Source organism: Ambystoma mexicanum, chromosome 7q (genome assembly GCF_040938575.1).
Source record: "Ambystoma mexicanum isolate Mex_15411 chromosome 7q, UKY_AmexF1_1, whole genome shotgun sequence".
Classification (NCBI taxonomy): domain Eukaryota; kingdom Metazoa; phylum Chordata; class Amphibia; order Caudata; family Ambystomatidae; genus Ambystoma; species Ambystoma mexicanum.
The window spans coordinates 661,029,170-661,048,464 of NC_090941.1; the positions used below are offsets into that span (position 1 = coordinate 661,029,170).

At 45.6% G+C, this 19,295-nt stretch overlaps 1 protein-coding gene and 1 non-coding gene across 3 annotated transcripts in view; both read left to right on the forward strand.

Annotated features, from left to right (window-relative positions):
- The window catches only part of FLT3 (fms related receptor tyrosine kinase 3), an 842,728-nt gene that overhangs the window by 390,657 nt on the left and 432,776 nt on the right, over positions 1-19,295 (forward strand). The window lies entirely within an intron of this gene.
- Positions 4,293-4,364, forward strand: TRNAW-CCA (transfer RNA tryptophan (anticodon CCA)). Its single transcript has one exon. It is a non-coding gene; the product is annotated as a tRNA-Trp (tRNA).

Sequence of the window (19,295 nt, forward strand, 5' to 3'; positions counted from 1 at the left end):
AATTCTAACAGGGAAATTCCCCCTTCCCCCACCCTACCATCCACCCTCCTTCTTCCTCCTTCTCCTCCTTCACTCCTGTCTCCCCTGAAGAAGTCACCAGAGTTGTCAACCCCAGGAAGGTCTCGTCCAAACAGGTTGCCTCTTGCTCCTCCAGAAACATCAAGGAAAATATAGTCTTTCTTGCCCCTGCTCTGGCTGATCTCTGCAACCATTCCTTTGCTACTGGTTCCTTCCATCCTTCCTCAAGCACTCCCTTGTGTGGCCCCTCCTTAAAAAACCCTCTGCAGACCCTTACTGCCCAGCCAACTACTCCCCCATTTCCATCACCCCCTTCCTGGGAAACCTGCTTAAGAAGCAGGCCCTCCCCCAACTCTGCTCTCATACCATACTTGTTGGCGGTCTACATGACCACCAGTCTGGATTCCGAGCATCCACAGGCATGGAAACTGCTCTTCTGAACACCCGTGAAGAACTTCTTGCATCTCTTGACTCCAGTTCCCCTGCTGTCCTCATCCTTCTTGACATCTCTGCTGCATTTGACACAGTGAATCATTCCATCCTCATAAAAAGGCTCCATGACACCCTTGGCATCTCCGAGCGGGCACTGAACTGGCTTACCTCCTTCCTAACTGACCATTCCTCCAAAACCGTTCTAGATACTTTCACCTCTGCTTCTTCCTCCACTGCCTGTGGTGTCCCCCAGGGCTCCATTCTTTTGCCCTGGCTCTTTAACATATACCTTTCTCTGCTGGCACGACTCATTTCTTCCTTCTCCCTCAACATCCAGTGCTAATCTGATGATACACAACTTTTTCTCAAACTTCGCATTGACGCCCTTGCACCCTCCTTCTTTCCTGACTGCCTCTCTGCCACTGAGGCCTGGTGCACTGCCATTGACCTCTGCCTCAATGCCAGCAAAACAGAGAATCCCCCATTTGGGTCCCCTGCACCATACCTCTTTCCTGCACTCTGGCCTTCATCCATGCCCTCCTCCCCCGCCCCGCCACTGTAGATAGGAATCTCAGAGTCATCTTCGACTCCTCCCTTTCCTTCATTCCTCACATTCAGGACATTGTCAAGAAGTCCCACTTTCAGCTCTTCCTTCTCAAAGGCACCCTACCCTTCTTTGCCTTCCCCCAGAGACTCAATGTTACCCATGCTCTGGTTCTCTCCAGGCTAGACTACTGCAATAGCCTCTTCCTTAATCTTCCTTCCTCCACCCTTCGATCCCTCCAGCTAACCCAGAATAGGGCAGCAAGACTTATCCTTGGCCTCAAGCCCACAGACCGCATATATCCTGCCCTTAAAAGCCTTCACTGGCTCCCGGTCTCAGAACAGATTACATTGAAATCCCTCTGCATCGTTCTGCCTCATACGCAAGGCTATCTGGGGCCGGGGACCACTCTATCTTCAACGCTTCCTGACCAAATACTCTCCTTCTAGACTTATCCGTTCTTCCGGCACCAACTCTCTGCGTGTTAAATGCTTTGCTAAACAGAGACCTAGGACCAACTTAACAGTTTTGGGGGCCAGGGGAACAGACAGCCTCGCCCTCCCCGAAACCCATGTTGCCCCTCGAAACCCATGTCCTACTCCCAACCCCCTCCAAACCCACGTCACCCCCCGCGACATGACACCCATGCCCCCTCCATATCTCAAGTCTAATTCAACAGATACTCCTCTAAACTTTAAATGGATTATCTAGTTGCTAATAAAATATAAACATTATACATCTGTGATCTGTTTCCCCAAGAGGATGCTATATTAAGCACATTTCACTTTGTTTTTGTTTTGAATAATATATTTTGTAAGAAAATAAAGGAAAAGGATTTTAAGCAAGCATTTATTAAACAAAATGAAAACCTAACAGTTCAACATTAACTTTTTTGCCCGTATGAATGTGTCCAAAGTACAAGCACTTGGAAAAACATGAAATAAATAAGGCAGTACAGAAATGACAAAAGCATGTAACAAAACATCAAAATTCACTTGGCATTTCAGTTCATGCCCGCACGGCAAACACATTCAAGTAATCCTAGAAAGAATGAGATGACAGTGAGGATATGCTTTCTACACCACCAACATTAAACTATGTGTTTCCTTCTAGATTTGCGTATTGCAAAATCCTTAATTATGTCTAAAAATTCTATCTCTTGAACCATTTCAGATTCAATGCTTAACAGAACCAAATAATTCAGCCTAGCTTGAAGCATACGATTTATTTCGTAGCTCACTTTTTATTAACTTCAATTTTGAAAATGAACGCTCCCCACTGCAATTTGTCACCATCATAGAGAGGAATATTCTTAATGCAATTTATAGATTTGGGAATGCAGTGCCAAGCTCATCTACACCTCAGCTGCTCCTACCAGCGGTGTGCATAGTGCTGCGGCATGCATTCCGACTGCACTACAGCATATAGTGGGAGAAAGCTCAGGGGGCAGAACAACTTGCCTGTGAAGCTGTGACCCCAGTGAAAGGGTAAATATGCAATGCTGGACAAGCCAGTGGATTGCACCGCGGAGTGGGGCAAGGAGCTGCAGCCAGAATTTGACTCTGACATTGACGCTTATCTTCAGCACATGCTTGAATACCATTTAAATGAAGGAGGACATTTGTGTGCCCACAAAAAAAGCCAGCCACACGCACTTCAGAATACAGAGGATTGTCTCAGACCTGTGGAGCCAGAAGTGGCAATTGTATCCCAGCATCTTCAGCTGGCACTCCCTGTGCTCTTGGCATTGCCACCCCTTACACACTTCTCCATCTTCCCAGTGCTGCCTATACTCTCCTTGACACCCAATGGCATGCCTGTTGCTCCTTTCATGTTCCCCTTCATGTCCCCCTCCATGCCAATGCCACCTTTCCCCTTGATTGACAGGTCCACCAGTGGCAGTTCCCACGCACCGTCACACCCCTGTGTACTGGATAGCTACACACCAGTAAACCCCCACCTCTTTTCAACCTCTTGTCCTGGTTAATATCTGCAGCAGCACAGATCCATTGCACCCACCTCATAGTGCACCAATGCCCATTTGCCAATGTGAGATATTACCCCCAGAGAATGAGCAGTACATTGTTAGCAGTTTCAAATGCACCACCCCGGGTGAGATGATCAGTGATGCGTTCAAGCACCTGAACAGTTTTACATTTGGTATAACATTGATGGGCTGGAAACCAAGGCAATATGAGAACCACAATACTCTGCATTGAGCATGTGCGATTTACTGGGGATCACACGCCAAACTCATTTTTGCCAATGCACCACCAAAATGAATGGTAACTTCTGTGGCCCCACTGCCCTGCTTCCTCCCCCACCGCATTTAGCAAAATAAGTATCTCTCAAATCCTCATCAACCCAACACCTAATGACGCTACCCTACAAACCACAAGACTACCCACTTTATTTAGAAAAGCCTGCTGATGAATACAGATTAATTTATTCATGCATTCCTTTATATTTCTTTATATACTTATTTAATTATGCTTTCCTGTTGAATTAATATCTGCAAACAAAGATGCCTAAAACAAGCTGGTCTTTACAGGGGGCGGGGGGACAAAACTGCAGAACATAAAATAAAAGTCAAATCAATGAACATTGTTAATCTTCAGGGAGTGAGTTGCTAGTTTATGCTGATGTAACCATACCAACAGAAATGAGGGCATGGTTTGCATCCGGCAGCACACAATATTTTTCAGAGTTCAGACTACAACTCCCATAATTCTACACATTAACTGCGCAGGGTAGTGATTTGGGAGATTTTGTCTAACCAATTAGAAAACAAACAGCTTTTCTGATACTTCAGAGACTCCAATGAAAGACCCCTCGCCCCCCTCCGTAACCTATGGCTGTCTCAGGGACAGAATAAAGGATTCCCTTTGGAAGAATATTGGCTGCTTTATGTTCACTTATCAATTAGAAAGGCGATTGGAAATGTGCACACGATTCGAAATGAACGGAAGAGCAAATGCATCTATTTCAAAGCTACTGAAAGCTGTGAGCCCCTTATTCCGGTCATGTACACGTGTGTGGGATGGATAAAGACAAATTGACTATAACATGGGTTATTTTCCCAGATAAGCCGCATGTGAGAAACCTTCTGTGGAGCAGTTGCGTTTGACAACTGCCTGCATTTGCTGCGTGCCCTGATGCTTTACCTTGCCTTTCCCCTGTTCAAAAGGCAGGTTTTGCATGTATGAAATCAGAGGTACGTTTTCAGTGCCATGAAGTGGCTCCTGCCTCACTGCCACAGCTGACCACAGATGAGATCCTCAAGAGGTCCCATACACAGGACCTCGTGGTGCAACGGTAGCGCGTCTGACTCCAGATCAGAAGGTTGCGTGTTCAAATCATGTCGGGGTCAGGTGAGTCTCGATTTTTTGAGTGATTAAAAGTAACATTATTTTAAATCCTGTGGTCGAATTGCCAAATACTGCGCTGAGAAGATGCAGAGTTCATCCTTAACTGTTTGATAAACCTACGTGTTCACCCAGAGAAGGATCCCCCAGTGTCCGGCGGTTAATGCTTTTTGTTGTGCACTTGGGGCAATCCTGCTGCACACAGTGGCGGTGGAAAGGAGGGAGTTCACAGCGCCGCTAACAGCCACGTTACATTTTGACGGAACTTGCTGTGATGCACATTGTGGCCCGCACAGAAAACAGCCCTACCCCACTCATGCCAACAGGGGTATGTTCACCCATATACCTTTAGGGCGAGCGCTGGGTGTACAGAAATGCACTGTACAAATAAGACGCTTTTAGCTGTTAAATGTGTTTGGGAAGGAAGCAGTAATACTGGGGGACTGCGCCCGCCGCCGTTGTGGGCCATCTCCGTTCTCGGCATCTGAGGTGGCTGTATAATGGGGTGAAGAGCCAGCATCAAACAAAATGGAAGATGAAGAAAACAAATGCGTTCCTGGGTGGGCTTGAACCACCAACATTGCGCCACAGAGACGACTGATAACATGATCTTCTATGAGGACATGTCACAGTCTAATGGCAGAGTCCTGGTCAACACTGCACCATTGCCAACCTACCTGAGACAGAAAGAGCTGAGCATCAGACAATCAGTCTTCTTCTCACCGTCCTTCGTCACTGGTCCGTCACGAGCCTCCACAGCACGCGTTGCTGCCTGGCTTGGCTTCGGAAGATGAGGGAGGCTGGCAAGCTGCTCAGAAGTGCACTGCGCACTCCAGCCCAGCCTGCACTGGCACGTGCCGCATTCCCTGGGGGTGGGGGAGGAGGGGAACGCACGAGCAAGAGTTGGCATGGATGGGAATCGAAACCACAGCGTCGGCCCGCGCTTGCTGCGTGCAAACTTCAGACAGAGTCTGAAGTTTGCAAGCATCAGTGCACAGACGGACACAGGACACACAAACTGGGGGGATAAAGGGCCTTGTATCCCCCCACTTAAGATTGTGGGGGGGATTTGGACACCCCACACACCCATGTCCTACGCCCATGGGGGGCCCCCTCCAGGGCCACCGGGATCGGGGGCCCGGGGCACGTGCCCCATTTGCTCCCTCACAGAGACATCCCTGCAGAGAGCTGGTGGGCGATCACTTTCCTCAACTGGCTCCCTCCTGTGGAACAGCTTCCCCCTCCCTCTGTGTCTTGAGCATGACCTCCTTAGGTTCTGAAAAAGCCTCAAGACCTTTCTCTTTACCTCCTCCTTCTCCTCCTCTCTTCCCTGCTAATCCTACAGCAGCATGACTGATGTGCCGGGCCCTTATGTGTCCACGGGGCCCTGACCCCCCACATCTCTCATCCCAGCCGCTGTCTTTCTACTGCACTTACTTGGCTCACCCACTCATCGGTGATTGCACTTAAGTTTTTCTTCTCCTCTCGCACTTACCCTGAGCACTTCTCCGTGAGTATCCAAGCACCTTATCCCTCACCCCCCACCTCTGCACTTAGACGTTCTTAACACTCACAAGGCACAGTAGGTTTGTCCCCCCTTGCCTTTATTCTCACTATTTGTTTGTACTATTAATGCAAATGTTTATCCTTGCTGTAATTCATTGTCTACCTTCCCCTTGTCCCACCCGGTTTGCCCTGTCGGCGCTTTGAAACAGTTTTGCTAATTGTATAAGTGCCTAATAAGTGACCTTTCTATACACCCTTAAAGACTCCTTAGCTAAGTTATTTCTGTTTGTGGTACTGAAACTCAAGATCATTAGTAGCAGGGTGTTGCGTCAGTCCACGAAAATATTTACGTTTTTTGCCCATTTGTAATTTCCAGCAAATAGATATCTTTTCTCTGAAAGACATTCAGTTCCATTCATGGAATTCGTTTTTTTTTTCTCTCGGTTTTAGGGGTTTTCATCAAGATTGCTCCCCATTACTATGAACAAAGAGAACATTTGCAAATAGACAAAGCACAATCAATTTTAGCATTCAAATGTTTTATTTATGTATCCAGGTATATAGCGCCAGAGCACGCAGGCATCATTTGCTCTTAAACAAACATGTTTAAGAACAATCATTTCTTAAACCAGTTAAGTTGGGTTTGGTTTGCATTTGAAGAGACTGTGGGCCTCATTACGACCCAGGCGGTAAGGGGTTTACGGCAGCGTAAACAGCGCCGACCCTTACCGCCTGAGTACGAGGTCCCTTAGCGCCATGGCGGATTTAACACCTGCTTTTAGCAGGTGTTAAAATCCATGGCGCTAAGGGACCATGGAGTTAATTACGCCACCGTAATTTACGGTGGCGTAATTAACGCCTTCCCCACTCCCATTATGCCCTATGGGGCAAAAATGGGAATGGGGAAGGGTAAATGGGGATTGGGGACTTACCGCCCCGCCAAGGTCGGAATGGGGCGGTAAGTCCGCCAACCACCATGGTGTAAACGTAGTTTACGCCATGGTGGTAAAGTCACGGCCCAGGCGGTAACTTACCGCCTGGGTCGTAATGAGGCCCTGTTAGCCTGCTCCCTTGACCCAACATCTGTGGCATCACTTTATAAAGTTCCTTCAAAGATTTCTGATTAATTAAATCCATCGAAAGTGACTTGGGGGGGGGGGGAAAGCCTTGAAAGTGCCAATGAAGCGCAAGAATGTAGGGAAGCAGCACAGTTGTTTCACAGTTCACGAATGCCAGTGAATCTTCAAAATCCCTGCTAGTCGCCTTTACACGACACATACTGCACTCTTAAAAACTGTTCAAATGTGATTTCCTTCACCGTGCTCAAGGATGAATGTGCAGACCTGTTACATATGATTCCTTTCCCCAACCTGCCAAATTGATGGTGAAAATGTGATTAACTGGAAATAGAGGATCACCACACCACCCCGTGTAAGAACTTTGCAACACTAGTTGCATAAGCATAGAAAAGGGCTCATTCGTGCCTGATTGTGTTACCATCAAAATAAAAACAAATTAGAATAAAGAATGTCAAGAAAGATATAAACTATAATTATTGTGCAAAGATAGATAGGAATATTGTAGGGCAGCTTCTATACAATTATTTAGTTAAAATAAGGACAATACTGTGTACCCCTGCTGTTGTCTGTGCATCTGTGGACCTATATCTCTGCTATGAGTCTGCACAACGTTTGATGGACCTAGAACTAATAAATATATGTATGTGGTAAAAATACATAGAAGGCTATGATAGAATAGTCACGCAGTAACTATTTGACAATCAGAATTGATGGCATGCTACACCTCTATCATTCTTGATGCATAGAAAAAGTATTTTTACTAGTTGGAGTGTCGTGTTGCTCCTACAAATTTACAGTAGAAAATGCTGTGTTGTAGGGAAACTGATATGGGGAGTTCACTTCATACTTACTGAAGGAGATACTCTCAGCCGCCACAGTTAGTTCTTACTGAAGGATATACTCTCAGCTGCCACAGTTAGTTCCCACTAAAGAAGATACTCTCAGCTGCCACAGTTAGTTCCTACTGAAAGAGATGCCCTCACCTTGCGCAGTTAGTTCCCACTAAAGGAGATACTTTCAGCCACTGCAGTTTGTTCCTACTGAAGGAGATCCTGTCAGCCGCCGCAGTTAGATCTTACTGTAGGAGATACGCTCAGCTGCCGCAGTTAGTTCCCACTAAAGAAGATACGCTCAGCTGCCGCAGTTAGTTCCCACTAAAGAAGATACGCTCAGCTGCCGCAGTTAGTTCCCACTAAAGAAGATACGCTCAGCTGCCGCAGTTAGTTCCCAATAAAGAAGATACTCTCAGTTGCTGCAGTTAGTTCCTACTGAAGGAGATGCCCCCAGCTTGCGCAGTTAGTTCCCACTAAAGGAGATACTTTCAGCCACCGCAGTTAGTTCTTACTGAAGGAGATACTCTCAGCTGCCGCAGTTAGTTCCTACTGAAGGAGATACTCTCAGCTGCCGCAGTTAGTTCCCACTAAAGAAGATACTGTCAGCTGCCGTAGTTAGTTCCTACTGAAGGAGATACTCTCAGCTGCCGCAGTTAGTTCCCACAAAAGAAGATACTCTCAACTGCCGCAGTTACAAGTTTCTAGAATTTTGGTAAGGGGCTATCATATTGTGTTGACCACGACATTCGGAAAATCAATTTCTTATAGTAAGGATGAATCATGATTTGGGCCTGAGCAGTAATCTTTAAGAGGGAATCTATGATATCAGAAATACACTGTTGCAAACACTGCCCATGGGAAGACAGAAAATATAGGGAGGTTAGAAACTAGCTCTTCAAATGATTCCCTGTTGAGAGCAAACAAAAGCATAGATTATATGGTCTCTCTTACCATGTTCCAATGCTGTTCCAAATTCTGGTGATTGACTTACCCAGTAGATGACACCTGTCAGTGCTGCCAGAACCTCAAAGACTGTAGAAATTCAGAGGAAAGTAGTGAAGCCCCTGGAGCGCTCTCTAGCCCAACAGGGAGGAATATGCAAGCGGAGCGGGGGTTGAGGTGATATAAAAAACCATTGGACTCGGTTATAAACTGTTGCCAATATTTGGACCCTTCAAGGCTAAGGCTAGAGGCCATATGGGAGAAAGAATGACAGGTGCTGACCGGATGCAGGGTTGCATTGAGGTTAAGAGCCACATGATGCAATGCACACCATCAAAAGTGCATTGGAAGAGCAGCAAGAGACAAAGACTGACCGAGGCCCAGGTACATTGGTGTCGCGATACAGTTAAATGGACGTGTGCCATGAATATGGTGTCAGAGGGAAATTTGAAGAAGCACACAAAGCACAAAAATGGGCATAGGGCAAAGTCATCACCGGGAAGGAACTGGTGCTCACAGGTAGGCACACTGCAAAATGATGACGGCCATTCAAAAAAACGTTGCAAAGCAACCTTCTTTTCCTTGTGCTGACTCTTTAAGGATCATTTAAACTGGGAAGTGCTATTCATCCTTCTTTTATTTTGCGCCTTCTAGTCCTCTCTGGAGGCCACCTTAGACTGTTGCTGAGGCCACCTTAGACTGTTGTTGTACTCAGTAAAAACTCTCATTAACTGGTGGTCATCCCAGTTATGTCCATCCTCATTACCATCTAAGACGACAGTGATGTCTCTAAAAAGTTAAACTATCAGCTGCACCTCCTCAGAGGTATTCTTCCTTTTCTCACTTTCCCCCAGAAGCTCACTATCTCCAGAGCTCTGATCCCCTCTAGGCTGGACTATTGCAACAGCCTCTTTCTAAATCTTCCTGCCTCTATACTTCGACCTTTACAACCTATCCAGAACAGGACTGCGAGACTTGTCCTTGGCCTCAAGCCCAGGGACCATATCTCTCCAGCTCTGAAATCACTTCACTGGTTCCCCGTGGCTGCAAGGATCAAGTTCAAGACCCTCTGCATCGTCCACCTGGCTTTCTGGGGCCTGGGACCGCTTTACCTCCAACTTTCTCTTCCAAAACATCTTCCTGCTCAAGCTCTCTGCTCACCCATCTCCAACACTCTGAGGTTCAGATGCTCCTTCAAGCAGAAAGTTGGGGGCACGTCTATCTCCTCGGCTGAGGCCTCCCCCTGGAACAGCCACCATGCCTCTCTCAAACTTGACCAGAACTACCTATGGTTCCAGAAGCAACTCAAGACCTTCCTTTCCGCTTCCGCTTTGTCTCTTTCTCTCCCCTCCTGATGCATCTGTCTGCTACGCGCACTGGCCATCTGGTCACCCTCTGAACTCGGGCCCCGGATCCTGCATGTCCAGTTTCCCTCACACTGCCTCTGGGCTCACCAGCACTTAAGGATCTGTATCTGCAACCCTACAGTCCCTTCTCTCTGCACTTATGAGCAACCTGCTGGCTGCACATGTGAGTTAACTGCAGTTCCCCTTTCCGCCCCCCCCCCCCTGGCACATCTCCCCTACCCTCTTCCCTGCACTTGCACGATCAGAATGGCACAAGGTCTAGTAAGATTGCTATTTTGTCCTTCCTTGTTTCCCCCTCCTTGTCTTATCGCGCCTAGAAACACTTGTGTACAGGTGCGTTATAAATGCCACATCATATCATATCATCTTGACCAAATTTTACAGTGTCCCTGTGCACTTCTTCTCATTGAATCACTTTGTTTCATCTTTTGGGTAATGGCACACACAAGTGGAAATTATGAGAAACTAGGTACTTGACATACCTTCTAAAATTCCACCTTGGTGGAAGACATTCCCAGAGTTAAAAATAATTGGTGCTCCTGCTGCTGCGATGCAGAAGCATGAGGCTGAGAAAGAAGGAGTTTTGTGGTTGGTATCACAATGCCTTGAGGTCTGCTAGTATGACAGCGTCTATTTTTAATTTTATTTTACCTAATCAGTTCTCTTAATACTATCCCAGACTATTAGATATAATTGATATTAGATGCTTTACTTTTGCAAAGGGTTGCCCAATTACCTAATATTCCTACTGTCTAAGGTCTAAGGGTCTGTATTCTTCAAAGACCTGGTCAATGCTCACTCTATGATGACAGAAAACAAACTAACAATCATCAATGGGATCTTTTTAGGTGAATCAATATCCAGTAGCAAATTACAGATTGTGTTTGGTGTGATGAGGCCTACAAGCACATAGATAGCACAGCCTCCCATCATTCATGCTCTAGAAATATGTATCTAACACCTGGTTGCCCAACCTTCCTTATGCAGCCCATGAAGAGCTGCTTATGACTACATTGCTGGCTTGACACTCGTATGATAGGCCAAGCTGGATGGATAAACTAGAAAACTAAATTCTGCCTTGAAGAACTGAGGAGCTTGAAACTCAAACAGGACCAGGATTCCCCAAGCAAGGTATGGCTTGCTTCTGATGCCCCAATCATATCCCAGGAGCCCAACCTGGGAAGAATTTCTTACAACCAGATTGACACCTACATGACTAGCCAATCTGGGCATTTTAAGTAGTAAAAAGGTATACTGCTATGAAATAATCCTTTAGCAGAAACAAGGTGCCAGGAGCTACAGCAGGTTCAGCGCTCCCAACCACCAAGTCTAGCAAAGTTTTTGTTGATCCCTGCTCCCCAACCATCACCTTTAATTGGAGCCATGGGCAAGCTGCCTATGACCTAGGGGAGTTGGCTCATTTTGGAGCTGTGTCCATGTGATCATGCAGCCATTCATTTTAATAAGAATGTTGTAATAGAATCTTTGTTTGCAAAACAAAAGAGGTGATGGGTGGAAGTTTTGGAACTAATCCTAACCTCTGGCATTGCTCTGTGCAACCCTCCAGACCACGGTTCTTCTGCCTGCCAAGCCATTACAGAAGGGGAAACACCTTATGCAAATTGGGCTTGGTCCCACCTTAAAAGTGGCAGTCCAGCCCGAACTGCTAGATCACATCCCTTCTGCACGAGACTACAAGCATCCCTAGACATGTTTTGGTCTCATTGGGCTTCATCAGTGAGGAATAGCTTGGGTTTCTCTGCCCAGCAGCCTCAGGACCCAGTTCTGGAAATACCCGTCCACTTGGGGTGACTTATGCAAAATGAAAAAGGTGATGAGTGGAAGGCTTGGAACAAATCCTAACCCCTCTGGCATTGCTCTGGGCAACCCTCCAAGTCATCGTTCTTCAGTCTGCCAACTCATCATCGTTTTGCAGAATCAAAGCACTAGAACTTGGGCCAGTGCTCCAATTTACAGACCTTCCAGTAGGATTTTGCTTGCTCCCAGCACTCCAACTATCTGCCAGTAGCCCAACTGGCACAAGTGCTGCCTAAAACAGAATTGGTGGAGCAGCATCATGTAACCTGACCCCACATACACTTATTCATCACAGATAGGGTCTTGGTGCTTGGGCCTTGAGCAATAGTCTTCTGGTCAAAGGTACTTCCACTTGTCTGCTTGGCTTGCATGTCCCAGCAAGCCTCCTGTCATCCACGCATAAATGAGTACTTTCCCCCTCCCCTCCCAGAGACTACCAGTTCTCCTTGTAATGGCAAACCTCTGCAAATCCCACCCTACAATTTACCTTCCGCTCCTCCAACATCCGAGCTCTGCCCAATTATTTGGGTCTCAGACCATCTCTGCGGCTGTCAATAATCCTTGCTGCCTGAACAGCCTAATCATCCCAACCAGTGGGCCAGTAGCAAGTCAGACTCTGCCTAAGAAGTTCTCATGGCCTATCAGCCGCCAATACATCTACAATCCTCTTCTGAGAGAAGTTTGGACTGCAGCTTGCTTTGCCCAGCTGCCAAAGGTCACTTTTGCCTCACTAACGACTGTCACTGTTGACCATTAGAAATTACCAGCAATTCTTACCAAAAGAACTTTAATTTCCACAGTGACATCCTAGTAACAGAATTGTAATACCAGTTAATGACCAAGTGGCAGACTACCTATATAGTGTTCAGTACACCAGTAGATGATTGAGAAATACCAACTGTGCCTTAAATAATTACTTCTGGTAGCACTGTCTGACTGATGGTTTGACCAGATTAAATCATGAATGATACACTGCTGGGGGGCACTTGAGAACCCAACCAATATGAAGGATGACATCTGAGCTCTGCAAACATCCAAACATTTTATGATATAATCCTGCGAATATACGGACTGTACTCAGGAGACCCCCGGCAGGCCCATAGAGCCGAGGTTTGCTCCGAGAGTACTTTAAGACGAGATAGATGCACCTTGAGATGGATGGGGGTGCAGATGTATTACTCCAACACCAATCGATAAGGACAACTCAAGGGAGTCCATTTAATGACAAGTACAAAAATAGGGGAGTCATGGCAATCTGCAGTGATGCGATAGTCCGTCTTGCTTCAACTCCAACAAACTTCATATAAAAACATCATTTATACTGAAAATTTGTCATAAGTGACGTGTTACACTCAAAAGTTAATAGGCATTTCTATTGGTTCGGAAAAGCTAACTTTAATATAGGTGCTATATCTGTATATGGTAACGGAGTGAGTGGATTGGGTAAACACTGTCAGGTTGGCGTCTAAGCCCCTCTTTCAAAATGACTACTGTAGACGTCACTAAAAGTAGGACGTCCCATTGGTTCTACTAATTATAGGACCCTAGATTGTTTCGTCCATTGTGATTGGGTTGGCACCAACCCCCTGCATCAATTTCCACTTTACTTAGCAGCATCCAGAATGGTCCACCAGGTGCAGGGTGCCCCCTCAGCTATCCGGTCTTTGTCCAATTAAGGTTACAATCAATCATCACTTCAACAACAATGTGTCAATTATGTTACTGTGGTTGGTTTCGAAACTGCATATTCTGTCTGGGAAAGTTCCAATATCTCTTCCTGGCCGGATGCCAAGCATTGGTGTGAACTTGTGCTTCTCCCCGCTCGGATGGTCACGTGATGCAGACACCGTGAATTTGCCTAGTTTCTCTCAATTCGTGCATTTAATTCTTATTCGGCTTGCCATCTGCCTACGCTTCCTTATCTTGGTCCTTTCAGAGACGGGATATTCTGTTCTTAAGTTTCAATTAGATGCAGCTACTGTTTGTTCCTTCTGTTGGTCTGACCTTGGCTCTCTTGGCACGAGTTTCATCTGCTGAGTTTCGATTCAACCGTCTCTTCTCATTTTGCTAGAATATGAATCTTGTCTTGTTTTGCCTCTAGTAACCTGAGTTGATTCTGCTTTTCGTGCAAAGTGGAATTGCACTTATAATACTGTGCTTCGTTTTGAGGTAGATTATGTATAATGGTGCTTGCTGCGCTATTCTTCTACTTAGCATAGCAAGCCGCACTGTTTCTTAGCTTTCTTGCGGTTTCAAGCATATGTACAGACGTTAGCTGGCTGAATATCTTCATCCTGCTTACAGCTTAACTCTCTTATGCTTTGATAGTTTTCGATTACTTTAAGCTCACAATCTCTTTTCTCATGGCGTTTCGTCTCCTTGTATCATTCTTGGTTCATCATTTGTTCTATCTGTGAGTCTGTCCGGGGTCTCATGACATCACCATTCGTCTTCCATTGAGGACTTTTTGGTTTCTTCCAGGACGGTACTTGGGCAATCTTCCTTTTGTCTCATTTGTTGGTAGGGTTTTCTCAATGGATACCTTACTGTCCATGGTTCTCTGGGTATTGGTACTTCATTAGGTGTTGCTATTCTGATGGGTACTGGGCAAGGCCCTACTGTGGCTCTCTGCTGGTTTATTTGCTCATCATACGTCACATATTTTGGAGTGAACGTTCCTGGTACTTCAGAATGGGTGATGGGAGTGCAGGCTTTATTTGGGAGCTCCTTTACACTCCCCCCTCTGGGCGATTCATCGACCACTTTCACCTCCTTCTTTGGATGTAATTCCCTTGATTCTTCTATATCTATCTTCACTCCATCACCTGGGTTCCTTCCTCCCTCATCTTCTGGATCTATACATGATGGTTTGAAGAAGTGTCTCTTCGGCGTCCATATTTTTATTACTCCTTTCACGCTTCCTGCTGTTCTCACATGTTCGTCTTTATTCCATGTCATGAGTTGACATTGTCCCTTTGGCCTACAGTAAACCCATCTTATAGTTTCTGTGCTTCCTGGGATAGAGAAACTTTGTACCTTCTGGCTTGTGAATACTAGATTTCACAAAGTCTCTTATGTCTTCATCAGTCAGGTCTTTGGGCTTCCATCCTGGCTTGACATCAATCATGATCTTCATTGCTATGGCTTTCTGCGCAGTTTTCTGACATTGCGAGATTACTATCATGATAACACAAAATCCTAGTAATATCATCACTAGCAGGGCTCCTAGATACTTGAATATGTCTGCCATCCATTGTGGGACCCAAGAGAATAGTGATCCAAACCAGCTGTCGTCATCATCTGGTTCTGTAGCTTCGTCAGCACACCTGTGGCTTCTGTTAAAGTTCAATTTTCCTCGTCGTGAGAAGGTATGCATGTGCAACATGATTCTCCTATTTTTTGCACAAACTCCTCCATACATGGCTGTGATCAGGACATATCTGTTTCTGGAGAGTCATCAGTCGGATGGCTCTTAGCTCTTCCTTGATTGCATTGAATCTTTTATGGCCGTGTTCATGGTCTGTAGTAACTCCCATCTGGTTATCTGCAACAATTTAGTATTTACTCCAACTTGGATTCTTGGCATCACAATCGTTGTGAACACTGATGAGGTGAGGCTGAATAGCATGTGTTCATATGGGATTGCATGAAAAGCTTCTTCTGATTTAGCAGATAAGTAATTCTCTCTCTTCATCCTAGTTATCAGTTCCACAGTTCCACAGATCTCTTCTTCCTCAGGTGAGCATGTGCTTTCGGGAAACTCTCAATATTCAGGTCACTTTTTGGGATCACCAATGCTGGAATGTGGACATTCACTATTGTGCATATACCTCCCCAGTCTCTTGGCAGTCTGATGTATGCTTTGGATCCACACGCCCAATAATGATCCATAATCACTGCAGTTCCATGTACCATTCCTTGAGCGTCAAAAAATCGTCCACAGTTCTGATTCGCTCCCATCTTTCTTGTGCCATTGTTCCTGAAACAGAATTTTGGGCTTTCTAGAGGCACTATCTGCAAGGGTCCTCCTCTGTCTTCGACCCACGTCAGTAGTTTTGCAAGTTGTGGCTACAATGTCTTGCATCCGTTTCACACTATGTTGATGGTGGGCTCGTAGTGACCAAAGACCATCCATGCTCGGCATATCACTACTCCTTTCTCCCATCCGTCTGGTGAAAGCACTGTTCCTCAAATTTGCATTTGGCCTCGATTCTTCTATCTCCGAGCTTCTTCTGGAGTTTTTCCTTGGACATTTAGCTTCTGGTTTGCTTCTCTTCTGATCTCTGCTCCTTTAACTCCAGGCTTCTCATATCTGATCACAATGTGTTTCATCTTTCCATTGTTTCTTGTCTTTATGTCCTGGACATAATCGTCTTCATTTGGATCAGTTGCTTCAGTTGCCCATTTCAGAGAGGCATCACTACCCATGAACTGGCCTCTGGTCTCGCACATTGCTATGTGTGACATACAGTGTGCTGTCTGGACATCGATTTCTACATCTACAAAGATCTTGGACTTCCCCATGCTGTATGGTAGGAGTGTGCAAACAAAGCATTCCCCTTCTGAATTTCGACTTCCAACTTCTTTCATGTGCTGGTATCAAATGTTGTTTCCAAGATGTGCTGTGCTGTCCAGGTAGTCGTTGAGTTCATTGTCATCTCCATGCATACTTCTCTTGATTCTTAATGTTTTCCTGTAGTTGGCTATGACTACATCCCTGAATACATCTCTACAGCTTTTTCTTGTTGGAGGATTCTCAGGTATCCTGGTCCATGATGCAGGCCTCCTCATCTGCGCCATTTGAGTGGACAAGAGTCTGGCAGTTCTTTCCCTCTTCTCATACATCTTTCTCCTACTGGTTACAAATGCCCATGCCAACCAGCCTGACACTGGTCCGGTGTATGGTTGTATTGTAGAACTGGTACTTGTCCCTTGCGTTGGAAGATATGCGCTTCGTAATACAGTCTCTGCGATTTTGTTCTCCAGTTCCTCTTGCAGTTCCCTTGCTCTGGCCATGTGTGGAACTAATGAGTCTACTATCAGTTGTGTCCGTGCAGAGCGTTTCTCAGTGTTGGCTCTTGTTTTCTTAATACTTTCTGATATTACTGCTTCTGTTGGTTGTTGCTTTAATTCTTGTTTTCTCACAACAACTGCTGTGGAATTTCTTATGGCAGGCAGTCTCTTCTTCTCTGCTGCTTTGGTTTGTGGTTCTGCAGTTATTGACACTAGGCCTGTTTCGTGTACATTCATTGTTTGCATGTGTATAGTTGTCAGTGATATTGCTTCATTCATTCCTTGCTGACCCTGTATCCGGCTTTTTTGTTTGTTTGTGACCACAAGTGTGTGTGTATCATTGCTAATCACATCCATTTCAAGTTCATTCACTCCACCGTCAGATCTTCTAGGGACTGGAATGACAATGTAAGGTCTGAGTGCCTTTGTAGGTGTCATGCGTGCATCATTGGGTGGGTACACTGAAATTGGAGCGCTTTGTGCACCAATAAAGAATGCAGTTCTGATTGTTAATGACAGTAAAACAATAATGAATATGATGCATAGGTACATTATGCCCCTGTAGGTCAGGCGGCACCATTTTCTGCCAGAAAAACTTGGTCTTCTCCCCTACTTTGGTAGGACCAGATTGCTGCTCTGAACCCCCATCTCGATCATTTATCAAATGTCAATTTTATTGCATTTCCTTAACCAATATCGTCTTTCGAGTTCTGTGTTTTAAAAGTGTTAGGTGCTCCACAAGTGTCCCCCCTCTCGCGAATGGCAAATTGTCTCAAATGTCAGAATATAGTTCCTTCGCTAGACTAAAGAGTAAAGGCAGAAAAATATCAAATGCCAATGAAGTTCTTGACACTGCTTCCTTGATCTGTCCCTCGGCGAAAGCTTTTTTAGAATCTCCTCAGATAGATCTGTTGATGGTTCGAAAGCTCTATTTACAGTACAATTCCATGCAAAAGCATGCCCATCTGTACAACATTAGCTGGGTTTCTGATGAATGTGAGGACATCAACATCGATTGGTCTCCCCACTAGCTCTGGAAAGTCAGTGACTAGATGGAAAAGGACATTATGAGCCAACATGATGTCTTCCAGTGACAGGAACATTCGTCCTGTCTTGATGAGGTTCGGAATTATATGTTTTCTCCTAAATGTGAACAATGTCTGCACTGTCCAGTCGCATGGAGTGCAACTAGAATTATGATTTTATTTAAAAGATGGCTTAAAAGTTCTGTATTTGCTGGGTCTCGAAGGAATGTGAGTGTATCTGTTGTTCTCCCGATAAGAGTTGGACAGTCTTCGATTATGCGAAAGAACAGTGTGTTGATGAGCTCATCTATTTCCGCCTGTTTTGGGAACATTTGATTCTTCCTCACTGTACTCAGGGAGACGGATGAATTGTTCGGCAATGACATTGAGGAGTTGTCTTATTGTGTTTTTGTTTTCAGGATCTTGCAGAAAGTCAGTGACACTGGTGAGCCTCCCTACCAAATGACGGGTATGATCTTAGCACTAGATCGAAATAGGTGATCACATCCTTGGTGATGTCGCTACTGTGGGACACCATAAGCGATTCCGAACAGGGTCTCAGTGTGGAACGAGTCGGGATACTGTGTTTGGTTCCAATGCAAGTGTCCTCGGTCAAAATTTGGCACATTCTTTTCTCAATGCTTGATTGTGCCTCAGTCCAAAGTTCAATAGTCAATAGCCTGTGTTGTGGTTTACACGTGCAATTTTCTTCTACACCCTGCAACTAGGATGCACAGAGTGTCTGTTTTTTACATCCTTCTCCCCTTTTTTGCTCAGAGGAAGTGTCAAATTTAAGCCACAATTTGCAAAAAGTTCTTTGTCGTTGTCTGGCTGGTCATGCATCCTTATTCCGCGCCATGGATCTCGTCTGCACGTGCTATGGTTCTTTCCCGTCGCTCGTCGATTCCTCTCGTTGGGCTGCAGGCAGGGGGTCTTCTCCGATGTAGGGTTTTATATCGCTGAGAAAAACCTGAGCTCTCCTGCCTCACTCCTGTTTCACTGCGGATGGAGTGCAGTCCTACACTGCAAAAAGGACCGTTGAATCTTAGCTCATCCCACCTTTTCCTTGTATGATTCTTCACAAGGATGGCATCTCCAGGGAAGACGGATGGAACACGTAAACCTTGAACTTGGTCTGTTGTAGTATCTCCTTCTGTGTTCTGTGCTGCTCTGCACCCTTTTTGTCGTCGCTGCAGCTGGTCTGAAATCAAAGTAAGGAAAGATGTCATGCAGTTCAGATAGTTTTGCATTTCAGATCGTAAAACCTCTCCTGTTGACTGGGCATCATATCTAGCTCTATCTCGGGGTGTCAGAGGAGTTCTCATTCTACTTCCTGTGGCTATCTCGTGTGGC